Source organism: Adiantum capillus-veneris, chromosome 20, assembly GCF_014529385.1.
Source record: "Adiantum capillus-veneris isolate H3 chromosome 20, ASM1452938v2, whole genome shotgun sequence".
Classification (NCBI taxonomy): Eukaryota; Viridiplantae; Streptophyta; class Polypodiopsida; order Polypodiales; family Pteridaceae; genus Adiantum; species Adiantum capillus-veneris.
The window spans coordinates 120796097-120808082 of record NC_140950.1 but is presented as its reverse complement, the minus strand read 5'-3'; positions in this window follow the sequence as shown (position 1 = coordinate 120808082).

Genomic DNA, 11986 nt, shown 5'->3' with positions numbered 1-11986 from the left:
TAGACACATACCTCATGACCTCCCACCAAAGAGTGGTCTCAACAAATGAGCTCGAGAACCCTAATTTCTTTTACACACTACCTTATATACCTAGGGTAAAAATATGCATTGTCTGGGTGTCCAAGGCCTTTAGGGCACCACCACTTACTAAATCTGCAACCTAGGTGAACTAACTGACCCGTTCTTTAAAGCTTGAAACTCTCATTGAGCCCCTAACACATTAAAAATCTTACAATGGCTTGAAATAAATCGTGAATTTACAATACATGACCATTTTGGGAAAATGTTAAAAATGTGTAACTCCAATCTTTATTGCTTCTTCATGTTGATCTTTGATGTGCATCCGTAAGGATCGTCCTTTAGTAGCTTCTGTTAATTGACATCGAATCAGTTAACACATCTCTTCAAAAAAGACTTCAATAATAGGAGCATGAGTACCACAACTTGCATGTAAATGAGAAGAGGTGTAGAACTTTAAGCCCACATCATCACTAGTGGTAAGCATCTTCTCTTCATCTTCATATCTAGTCCTTGACAACATATCTATTGTTGGGTTATCTCTGCCTGCAATGTGACAAAACTCTGGGTTAAGAGACTTAATAAAGGCTATCCATCGCAACATTGCAATGGTACAATTTGCAATCATCTCTATCAATTGTAAACAATTTGTCTCTACTACAACTAAAGCACCAATGAGATATTCCTTGTAAGACCTCATGGTAGTAGCAACACCCCAAAGTTCTCTCTTGACCTATGGATAACCTCTTTGATGATCATTAAGCACTTTTGCTCCAAACTGGACTACATACATGTGACCATCCTCATCATCTTGACCTATAGCCCAACCAATGCATGTTAAGCTAGTGTCAACGGTTAAGATCATTGGGCTTCCACAATTATAGTCTGTCTTTCTCAAGTTAGGAGCCTTGAGAAGCATTGTTTTCAAAATTTTTATCGCCATCGTATGAGCTTCTTCCCATACGACCTTTTCCGCTTCCTTAGCAATTGATAAAGCGCCTCTACAACATGAGCAAAGTGCGGCAACCAAATACGATAAAATACACATGCACCCAAAAATCTTTGAATCTCAGAGATCGATGTGCATGTTTCTTTCATCTTCTGTATAGCTTCAGCTTTAGCCCGACTTGGCCATCTTCCATCTGGGCCACACATATGCCCCACAATGAAAACCTCTTTAGCACCAAAAATTGATTTTGGCCCTAAAAGTGTCAAGTTAACTCCTTCAAGCCTAGTTAAAATGCCATCACAGTCTGCAATATACTGGGCAACAAACTGTCGGCACCCCCTCTTGTCTTTTACCTCATCTTTGAACCCTTCTCCACATCCCTTGATCGGCAAATCATCGATGAAAGGCATAGTAACATGAGGAATAAAATACCTTAGCACCTTATTCATACCATTCACCATATGAGCTACAGAGGTAGTAGCACCCTGTGGTAGAGTGCACATCCTTACTAAATGGAGAGTCAATTAAGGCAAGAAATGGTTCTTCAAGATCACCTACCTTGATCAATGTCTCTGTAGTAGCCCGTGCCCAATGACTTCTAGAATAGTGGCTCTTAGGAATACTTTGAGATTCTTCCCCATCATCAGTTGTAAGGTTTCCACTTTCTGAAACCTTGAAGGTTGTATAAAGCTTAATCAAAATGATATGATTATTGAAAAATCAATGTAGAATTGTCCGACCATGGCAAATATTGGTATTTTTGGAATCTTAAGCACAGCAAAACCCGGGGTAGAAATTTTCAGAATTGAATTGTTAACCCTCACGGCACACAGACATCCTATGATCTATAAACGTTGTATTATTTAGAGTCAGGTACCGGGCTTGTCGGACCAATAGGAACAGGGTAAGGGTGATCTCCGATGATAGGCGCACTCTAACTGGAATATTCAAGGAGTTAGTTGGCTAAGTATGGGCGCCCAAGTGTGAATGGGGTGAGCTCATATAAAAGCCACTAAACCTAATTTTTACTCATTCTCTCATTGTGCAATAGAAGCTGCTCTTGCTCCATCTCCACCTTCTCTTTCACGATCTCCTTGTGTGTGTGTGTGTGTGTGTGTGTGTGTGTGTGTACGTGTGAGAGAGAGAGAGAGTGTGAGAGTGTGTGTGTGATCGAGCGTTGCGGCGGCACGACGGCGGCGAGGCGGTTGAGCGCGGCGTAGCGGTGTCTCCCTCTTCTTCGCGGTGCGGGAATCCTTATTCGCAACTACGCAGGAAGGTGAGTGACACACCATTCTCCCTCGTGAGCTTGTCTGTTGTATGACTGTGTGCTAGGAGCCTTTGTGGCTCGCACACGGCGCGTAGCAAGTCCCTAGCCGTGACATTTTTGGCGCCGCTGCTGGGGAGCTACTGCGCGTGAAGCTCCAATGGCGACCTGTAAATTGTATTGAAGCTATTTTTTATGTAGGAAAGGCGCGGCTTAAGTTTGATTATTGTTGTTATGCAAAAACAGTAGAGAAAGACACAATGTTGTTGACTGCATTCAAGTTTTCTTTGTTCTGTTAAGCTCTGTTTTGCTAGTTCTATTAAGCTCAGATTTCAGCTTACACAGTTAGCATTTCTTGCGTTTCTGCGTTTTTTGCATTTTCTGGTTTGCACTGCACAGTTCTGTCAAGTTTCAATTTCCTGCATTTTCTGTGTTTTCTGGTTTGTGCACAGTTAGTTAATTAAGCAGGTTAGTAATTAGGTGAACCATTGATTAGCAGGTCAGTAGGTAGGTGGGACAGTAAATAGTTAGGTGAGGTCAACGCGCACCAAAACGCGTACCAAATAATATCCAAAAAAATATTAAAAAAAATATTTTTAAAAATTAATTATTTTATAAAAAAAATCGAAAAATAAAAATGTGAGGTTATAAAAAATCGAAAATATTTAAGCGTGAGTGATTGGAGGGATCACTAAAATTTCGATCGCGATCGGGATCATTTCCCCAAGCCCAAGCCCAAGCCCAGGCCCAGGCCTCAGTCCTCAGTCCTATGATATATTCTAGACTCACTCTTATATATATACCCTACCCCCTCAAGAGGGAATGAGAGCATGTGGGGCAAGTCCTCCACTCTCCTCCCTTCTCTTCCCACTTGCACCCTTGGACTTGCTATTTGGAGCCTAGTTCCCCAGCTAGGAAAAGATTGTTTCGGGCTTTTCTGGAGCAAAAGAGAACCAAACGGTGGGCTGTAAAGCACAGCACGTCCCTCCTAGCGATACGCTCGTTTCGAGCTATCACACGGCCCATTCCACGACACGCTCTACAAAATCTAGCAAAAAAACAAACAAAAAACACGCAAAAAACTAGTCACAAGGCCTCCTAGAGCAGCTTTTTGACACCTTAGGGTATCAAAAGCACATGCACTTACGCTCTGGGCGGGTGCTAGAACACGAGCATATTGAGGGTGCCTCTGTTCGTACAGACACCCATTACCCATCCACGATAGGCTCTAGACCCTCAACGGGGACACAAGGTAGCACCACCCAAGACCCTAAAATAGCCGCTAGTGATTCCTCCTCCGACTCAGAAATCATGGAAGCATGCCCTACCCAAAACACTGAGAGAGAAGGTCATGCACCTCCCGAAGCTCCAGAGCCTAGTACAAGTATGTTTAGCCGTTTCATGGAAACATTAGGTAGAGCTACTCGCTCGGAACCTGATGCAAATGAAGCACACGAAGGGGGTGGGGAAGTGGACTCTCCTTTCACATCGTACGTGGATCCCACACCCCCAAAGAGTGTCCATGTGGATATCCTGCCACCTTCTTACCAAGAAGGCCCTATTGAGCTGCCTCCTTCAGAAGTTCCCTCTAGAGTACCGTTGGTGACAAGTAAAACCACGGGGAGCAACATTGCTTCTACCTCACAAGAAACCGTTAACACGTCGACTCTAGAAGGATTGTTCATTAATGATCATTGGACATACGACCTCCACACTGAGGTGTTGACGGATCTACACTCTGGCCACGCCTACCATGTAGGATGGATAGAGATTGTACAATCCACCTCTAGTGCCACTAGCATCGAAGATCAACAGAAAATGATCTATAATGTTATCCATGGCATTATTCAATCAGAAAGGCAAAACTGAGGGGTAAATATACTCTCAACTGGCCCCATGAGATTTCTGGATATGAGCAAGGCTCAACAGCCTACTCTATCACAAATGGAGACTCCTCTAATGAGCCCCATGGACCCATCTTATGTCATTTCACCTGGGGTCTCTATTCAATCTGAGCCTCCGAGCGACAACTTTAGCTTCCCTAACTTGGCTCAACCCTCTATTAAGGAAAACACAGTGCTCACTCCAGGGATAAGCCTAACAGAGAATGTACCGATGACATCTACGGTTAGCGCAGTGCCACTACCTAGTGTCGTAGTACCTAATATGGGGCCTCGACCGTATGTGCCTCTAGCCCCTTATGCACACATGGCCCCCACACCTCCAATTGTACCACTTGTTTATGCTCCTCGAGTGCCGCTCCCTAGCCCTTATCCGAGTGGACCTATGCCTGGTTATGTTCCATATCCTACATCATCCACACATATGCCAAGACCGGTACCCGTCCCTCTCCCACATATGATTCCAAGAGTACCTACACCGGCCCTGCCTCCTCACATAGGTGACTTGGCAGTGTTTGCTCAAACCATAGGTCGATCTATCGCGGAAAATATGCGTCATGCATCTGATAGAGAGCCTAGAAGTAAGGTAGTACAAATTGCCAAACTCACGCAAAAATTCAATGGGGACGAAGATGGTAGAAAACACATTGAAGTGTTTGAACAAGTATGTGATTCCTTAGGGGAACGCAACGAACTACATAAGTGCAATGCCTTAAGCTTGACATTAAGTGGGAAGGTTGGAGATTGGTATAGAACCCTAAGGGTGGACGAGAAAACAATCTACCCTACCCTTCGAAGGTTGTTTCTAAAGGAGTACATACGAGAAGGTGTGCTTTGGGGTGTAGCATCTCAGCTACAAAAGGCTGAATGTAAGGAAGGAGAGTCATTAAGGGACTTCATTAGTCGTCTAAAGCACTTAAACTCTCGTTGCCCTGTAAATGAGCGCTTCAACAATAACCAACTGCTTGATCGACTCATTCAAGGGTTGAGGAATGAAGGAATCTATAATGGACTAGTGATTAGAGGTATCACAACCTGGGAAGATGTCACTGCCAATGCAATCCAATTAGAGGACAACTTGATGATAGCAGGCATGAGGGTGTCTACTGACACGAGATCCACTAGCTCACAAGCCATTGAGTATGAACCCATGACTGCAAAGCCCATTGCCAATGAGCCAAAGGTATTTGAGACATTCTTGAAAGACCTCACCAAGGCAATCCAAGAGTCTCTTAAGGATAATCGACCCCCTCAAAATAGTCACATGTATCGAAGAAGGGAGCAACAATGGTGTTCCATTTGCTTGGGTCCACATAGCACTAGTGAGTGCCCTACGTTTAGAGTAAAATTTAATGGAACTTGCAACGCATGTGGTAGGTATGGTCACCAAGCTAAGGATTGTTTAATGATCAAACGTATGATGGAAAATAGACCACCTGTAGCCTAGAAGGATGCACCTCGAGCTCTTGTATTGATGCCTGCTCCACCTGTTGAGCAACTACCGCAACACATGGTCCCTAGATCTCAAAATGTTGTACAAGCTACACCGCTACCACCTCCTGTGCTAGGACCGCAGCCCCCGCATCCAAGAGTCGCCCCTATGAACCAAGTGGGTTGCGAGCCATCTAATGCTTATGCAGATGGCTGTGAGGAGGAAATAGACACTAGTATTGCCTACGGACTTGATATATTGGAAGAGTGTCCTATATACTACATGGAAGATTATTGGGTGCAAGTCAAGCCGGTTTATCAAGCTGCTGCTCTCGCATCCAGAGGCCAAAATATCAACACCCAGGCTAGGAGGCCACCTCTTCAATGCTACGAGTGTGGTGGACCACATCGAGCACCGGAGTGCCCTATTAGGTTGCAAAAGAATGCTGCACAGATGCAAATGAATCAAGGGAGCACGTCTGCAATGCCAATACTCACATGTAATAGTTGTGGCATAGATCACTTGATTGCCCAATGCCCCTATAACCCAAATGCGCCTAAAATCACACCCCTAAATTTGGTCAAAATTGCTAGTGTGACATCGCCAATACCACGAGTCGCACCCGCTTATGCGATTACACGGTCCATGCTTCAAGGGCCAGGCCATATCCTCGAAGAGAGAGATACTGCGTCAGTTATCCAAGCAAAGAAAAAGAAGACACAAAGGAAGAGGTCGCAGAATACGGGAAATTCAAAGCCAAGTTCCAAAACAAACATAGGAACAGGAGATGACCCCGTGTATATGAATAACCTCGAGGATGATTCAGATTCAGTCGAGACAATGGAGACTAGAACCAATACCACAAAGGGAAAGACCGACCAAGAAAATCGTAACATGGAACCAAATGAAAACCAAATAAGAGAAAACCATAAAGAGCCTCTGAAAACACCACAAGTGTTTCCAAATCCAATCCAAGACCCCCAAGATAAACCGCAGGGGCAAAAAAGGAAGAATCGTAAAAAGAAGATTGGGACGTACCCAAACCCAGTAGACGAGATTAAGCAGGTGAAACATCTAAGAGGTTTAGTGGAGGAGACTCAAAGGAAACTAGAACCAGAACCCATGCATGTCAAAATTCATGACACAGTGTTTCCCACGCAAGTTCATCCACCCCACATGAACCATAGACCGTTAGCCATATCTAGTATCATCCAAGAAGGGAGTGAGGACGGGACATTAGAAAGTGAGCATACACCCTTCTTGTTGGAAAGGATGTTTAACGAAGGAATACCTGATCCCATTGAGGAATATGAGATTCCATCCTCACCAGTTCCTAGTCAAGGACCTACACCCTGCAAAATGCCAATGAATGTTGCCAAACTAGTGGACTTCATGTCTTCTGAGGTCCGAACCACGATCATAGCAAAGCTTTATGGAGATCCTGAGTTATTCCTTGCACTTCAAGCATTCCTTAATGGAGAGCTACGAACAGGATTACCGCAGTTTGCGCAACCAAATAGGCCTGACTCGATTATGATTGATGAGGAAAATCATGTGCAATCACTTGACTTAGATGGACACGAGTCTGTGATCGAGGTACCCGTTAACGAATTAGGGCAGTATTTTGAAGGCGACGAGTCTAATGCGCCCCTACCCATCACTACCAAGGGATTAACTATAAAGGGAATTCTTGATGGTGGTGCGGGAGTTAGCATCGTTACAAAAGATTGTTGGGAATCCATGGGAAAACCCCGCCTCAGTGTTACTAACATTGTGGTAAAGATGGCAAATGGTACCATAGCCAAACCTATGGGGATGCTCAAGGATCTTAAGATCAAAGTTCTAGGACACAAGGTACGACATACGTTCATTTTAATGTATTTCTCTAAACACCTTATGTCATATGAAATGATTTTAGGATGACCATTCATGAGGGAAGCACAAATGGTTCACGATTGGTCTAAAAATCATGTCTATTTGCAATTCCAAGACTCTGTCCTTAGAGTGGATTTGGTGACTAGTAAGGTACACCCCTTAGGGAGTAAAACCATTATTTATCATCGCTCTGACACCACAGTTCACTCGGCCCCACTACAATATTGCTACACTTGTAAGAAGGATACAGACATTGGCCAAGATTCTCCTTACATGGATGTGTTACCGGCTATGACGGAATCAGACAACGTAGACTAGGTACACCTAGCTGCAACCATAGATACCTGGGGAAATAGAGGAACCACTTGGGTCACACCAGAGGCGGAAGAGGTACCACAAATTGCACCTCTGAACATGATAAGTGCCATACATGCATCTTCTAAGGGCAAGGCAATTGTAGAACAATCTGACAGTGACACCGATAGCTCAATAGAAGACTTTGACCAACACGACTCAGACACTGACTGCCAGAGTGAAACGGATTCTGAATCTCATGAATTAGAGAGTGGAGCAAGTTCAGAGTCAAAACATTCGGAAGGACCGAGCACATCAACCGATGATAGCTCCTCCGAGAGTGAAGAGGACACCAACGAGGACTCCTTTAGTGAGCCAGATCTAAATGCAAATCAAAATCAGGTCTCAAATAAGAAAAAAAAAAAACTTTAAGAGGCGTCGATATCGAGCCAATGTACGTGCTAGGATAAAAAATAAGAGATCCTCAGCAGAATGGCTCAGTTATATAGGAGCATGTGATGCTCATCAAAAACTGGTAGATGATTGGGGTCAATATCTCCAAAATGTTACGTGGTGTAGACCACGACCCCATGACATAGCCCAATTAGAGATCATAGACAAGCCAAAGTGGAGCCGCACTGCAAGGAGGCGTCAAAACCAAGAGTTAGCTCGACAACACAAGAAAGCAGAAATGGAAGCACAGACCAAATCACAACCAGAATCCACAGACTTGCATCCTTCACCAGAACATTTCAAATCTTATACCACAGGGGAAGCAAAGGTTGTGTACACAAAAGCCCAAAGAATACCTATCGATGGGAATAATGGAATCTATGATGGTCCGGCAATAGTTAAAGAAATAGAATTAGCCGACCCCGGTGAAGAATCAAAACCTGTTTTTATTGCCCAAGACCTCACAGAAGTTGAAGAGGCGGTCCTCAAAGATCTTCTCAAGGAATTCAAGGACATATTTGCTTGGACATACCATGATATGAAAGGTGTTCCACCTTCTGTGGTCCAACATACAATCCCTATGATTAGCACTGCGAAGCCCGTACAACAAAGACCCTACCCGATGAATCCTAAGTACGCAAAGATCATTCAAGAAGAACTAGAAAAGCTTATCAAATGTGGGTTCATATATCCTATTGAACACTCTGAATGGGTGTCTCCAATAGTTATCGTGCCAAAAAAGAATGGGAAACTCAGGGCGTGCGTGGACCTCAAAAAAGTTAATGCAGCTACTAGAAGAGACCATTACCCTCTACCATATTCTGAACATGTACTCGAAAGAGTTGCAGGCAAGGAAGCTTATAGCTTTCTAGATGGGTACTCAGGCTACAACCAAATCACGATAGCGCTAGAGGACCAAGCTAAAACTGCCTTCATCACAGAATTTGGCGTGTTTGCATTTCGTGTGATGGCTTTTGGCTTAACAAATGCCCCTGCTACATTCCAACAATTAATAAACACTGCTTTTAAAGAATATTTGAGAGAGTTTTGTGAAGCTTTCTTAGACGACCTTTGTGTTTACTCTTCTTGGAAAGAACATCTATCATGTTTGCGGAAGGTGTTTGAAAAGTGTAGGTTATATCGTATCTCATTGAACCCGTTCAAATGCCAATTTTGGGTCAAGCATGGAGTTATTTTAGGGCATATAGTATCTAAGAATGGTATCTCAACCGATGAGAGCAAAATTAAAGTGATTCTAGAGTTACCACCACCAACCAATTACAAGGGAGTTCAAAGGTTCATGGGACACGTGGGTTATTATCGACGGTTTATTTTATTTTTCACTGAGATAGCACGTCCTTTGTACAAGATTCTCATTGAATTTAAATGGACTGAAGAGTGTGACCAAGCCTATGAACAATTGAAGAAAACACTAGCAAGTGCTCCGATTTTAAGGACACCTAACTGGGATGTCATTTTCCATGTGCATATTGATGCATCAAACTTTGCTATTGGGTGTGTTCTCACTCAACCAGGAGAACATAAATTGAACTATCCCATTCACTTTGCAAGCCGTCAATTGAACGATGCTGAAAGGAACTACACCACTACAGAGCGAGAAGGTTTAGCAATAGTTTATGCAGTAAAGAAATTTCGCTACTACCTTCTGGCAAACAAGTTTGTATTTTATGTGGATCATCAAGCGTTGCTATATCTGGTAAACAAGCCATGCTCCACAGGAAGAATCACATGATGGTTGTTAATTCTTCTGGAGTTTGATTTCACGATTGTAGTGAGACCCGGTAAAAGGCACGTCATGGCTGATCATTTGTTTCGCATACCCAATGGTGAAGCCCCTACAGGAGTTGATGATGAATTATGCGATACTTCCCTATTCATAGTTGAGACTATGCCTGAATGGAGTGAGAACATTGTTAACTTTTTAGTTAATGGTTTTTCACCCAAGGAACTTCGTAAGGATATCGCTCGAAGGCTAGTAAAAGAATGTGAACCCTATTGTTTGATTGCCGAAACTCTGTATAGACTAGGCAAGGACGATATTCTTAGGCGTTGTGCCCGCGAGGATGAATATTTGTATATCTTGCAAGAAGCACATATGGGCATAGTAGGAGGACATTTTTCAGGAGACCTGACTACTAGAAAGGTGCTGCAATCAGGCTATTGGTGGCCAACTTTATTTAAGGATGCATCACTTTTTACAAAAGGGTGTGATGAGTGCCAACGTTACAAGACCACACAGCGCAAAGACAGAATGCCCTTACATCCTATTAAAGTAACCCAACCATTTGAAAAATGGGGCTTAGACTTTGTAGGTCCAATTAGTCCCGCAGCTCGCAACACTCAATCTCGATATATTCTAGTTGCTACAGAATATGTAACAAAGTGGGCTGAAGCTAAGGCTTCACAAAAAGCTGACGCGAGGACAACAGCTAAGTTTCTTTTTGAGAACATTATCACAAGATTTGGTTGCCCTTTTGAAATTGTTAGTGATAATGGTACCCATTTTATAAATGAGGTAATAAGAGAGCTTACCACGACCTTTATGATATCCCACCATAAGTCTACACCTTATTACGTGCAAGCTAATGGACAAGCCGAGAGCACCAACAAGACTCTAATCTCTATTTTAACCAAGACGGTAGAAGCTCATCGCACTGATTGGGATTTGAAGTTGACATCTGCTCTATGGGCTTATCGTACTGCTTACAAAGTGGCTATTAATTGTACGCCATTCAAAATGGTATACGGCCAAGAAGCGGTTATGCCTTGGGAGTTTGTCATTCCTAGTCTTAGGGTAGCTTCGTAAGAAGGATGGAATGGTAACCCCTTAACCGAGCGTTTGTATATCTTAGAAAAACTAGACGAAGAGAGACAGTTGGCTGTGCAAAATGCTCTTGTGGAAAAGGATAGGAGAAAGAAGTGGTTTGATGGCCATGTGAAGGACAAGGACATCAAAGTTGGTGATAAAGTCCTTATGTATGGAGTACGTAAAGAGAAGAAAAAGTTGAAATATGCTGGTAAAGGACCATATAGAGTATGTGAAATTACCCCACAAGGTACCCTTCGTGTGGAAAATCTTGATGGAGTTGAAACCATTGGATTCCTCAATGGGAGTAAATTCAAAAGATATTATGATCCTTTAAGCCAGGAAGAACTACGGGCCATTCATCAAAAGAAGGCCGCCAAAGCACAAACCGAGTTAAAGAAGATACAAGCTCAAGCTGAGGCTAAGGAGCAACAACAACGTATAAGACAAAAACGAGAGGCTAACCTTGGAGTCACAAATGCATTCCACGTGGAAATCGAAGAGGATTGGTTGGAATCTGACACACCTCTACGATACCCTATTGAGTTAAATAGTGCCTATGGAAAAGTGCTATATAACGCCTTATTGGACACGGGTGCTAAATATAATCTGCTATCCTATGGGGTGTGGTGTCAGCTAGGGAAGCCACCTCTATCTGAGAGTATTATCCGATTCAAGGGTGTCAACAAGAAAAAAACTACGGTTTTTGGAATCTGGCACACTTCTGTCACTTATGACAAGGGAATTGTAGCTCAAGACTTTTTGGTCATGCCTACTGGAACTATGGAGGGTAATATAAACCTAGGACGCACGTGGATGATAGCCACCAAATGCACTATTGATTGGGGGACTGGGGGTGTCACAATGCAAAAACCAACTCTTATCCCTACCACTCAATACATAGTCCCTGAGATATTGCCTAAGGAAATAAAACCCAAGACATTGCATGTCCAGGAGGTTGAACCATACGTCC